This window comes from Populus alba, chromosome 13, assembly GCF_005239225.2.
Source record: "Populus alba chromosome 13, ASM523922v2, whole genome shotgun sequence".
NCBI lineage: Eukaryota > Viridiplantae > Streptophyta > Magnoliopsida > Malpighiales > Salicaceae > Populus > Populus alba.
Window position 1 is genome coordinate 7,122,671 of NC_133296.1, and position 1,280 is coordinate 7,123,950.

Here is a 1,280-nt window from a genome sequence, read left to right on the forward strand (position 1 = left end):
ACAAAGAATTCTCAATTAGAGTAGAATTGAACATATTAGTCATTTCGTGTAAATTTAAACTCTTACAGTCTAGTTCCTTTAATCGATTAATATTCTTCAAACCTAGTTGATTTTATTATTTATGATCAATTTCAACCTTTATTTCTTGATTTAAAACATGTTATAGTATTATTATTTTTATTATAATTCAAAGTATTACTAAAAAAATATTATTATTTGAATTATTATTATTATCATTAGTAAATTAAAAAAATATATTATTACATCGAAGAAAAGCCATACATTTTTAAAAAAAAAATTAATAAAAAAAATATAAGAACTTGGATAGACAAGTTAAATATTATTATTAATATTATAAAATCTATATTGGATCCAACATTATGCAGAACCCAAAATAGGCTTGAGTCCTGGCTGGGTTAGGACCTTAATAGCCTTGGATCCGAGCTGGTCATGACCCAAAATAACCTTCGTTCTGGCTAGGCAGAACCCAAAATAGCACTGGTTCGGCCCGGTGCGAGACCCCAAATAGCCTTGGGTCCTGGCCTCTGTTGGACCCAGATTAGCCTTGGGTCGAGTCAGGGCATGACCTAAAATAGCATTTGGTTCGGCCAAGTGCAGGACCCAAAATAGCTTTGGGTCGGGCTTATGCAAGACCTAAATAGCATTAGGTCCGAGTCGTACAGGACTCAAAATAGCCTCGGGTCCAATGCAAGACCCAAAGTAGCCTCGGGTCCTAAAGGCTGCGGAACCCAACATAGCCTTGGGTCCTGTAGCCTACAGGACTCAAATATAGCCTTGGGTTCGACCATGTGCAAAATCAAAGTAGCCTTGGGTCCTGCCCTGGGTCCTGCCCTGTGCAGGATATAAAATAGCCTTGGTCCTGCCTGGTGCAGGATCTAAAATAACCTTAAGTCCTATAGGTTGCAGGATCCAAAATAGTCTTGGGTCTAACCGGGTTCAACATCCAAATAGCCTTGAGTCATGGCCAAACAAGACTGAAATAGTCTTAGGTCCTACTGGAATTAGGACCTAAATTTTTTATAAGTATAAAAAGTGAGCCCGTGCATAGTGTGTGCCACTTTAAGTAGTAAAATATCTATTTTTTTAACCGTGAGAGATGTAACTTAACTAGTCAGTCTCGAGTTTACTCCTTGAAAGTTACTAGTTCAAATATCACAAATCTCAAGAATATTAAATATTTACATGATCGTTAACTTCAGGATTTATAGAATTAGTTAAGGTATATGAAAACTAGACTAAACACTAATGTTAATCTAAAA

General features: G+C 36.1%; 1 pseudogene; it reads right to left on the reverse strand.

Annotated features, from left to right (window-relative positions):
- Positions 1–378: 378 nt before the first annotated feature.
- The window catches only part of LOC118053575 (plastid division protein PDV2-like), a 10,982-nt pseudogene continuing 10,080 nt past the window's right edge, over positions 379–1,280 (reverse strand).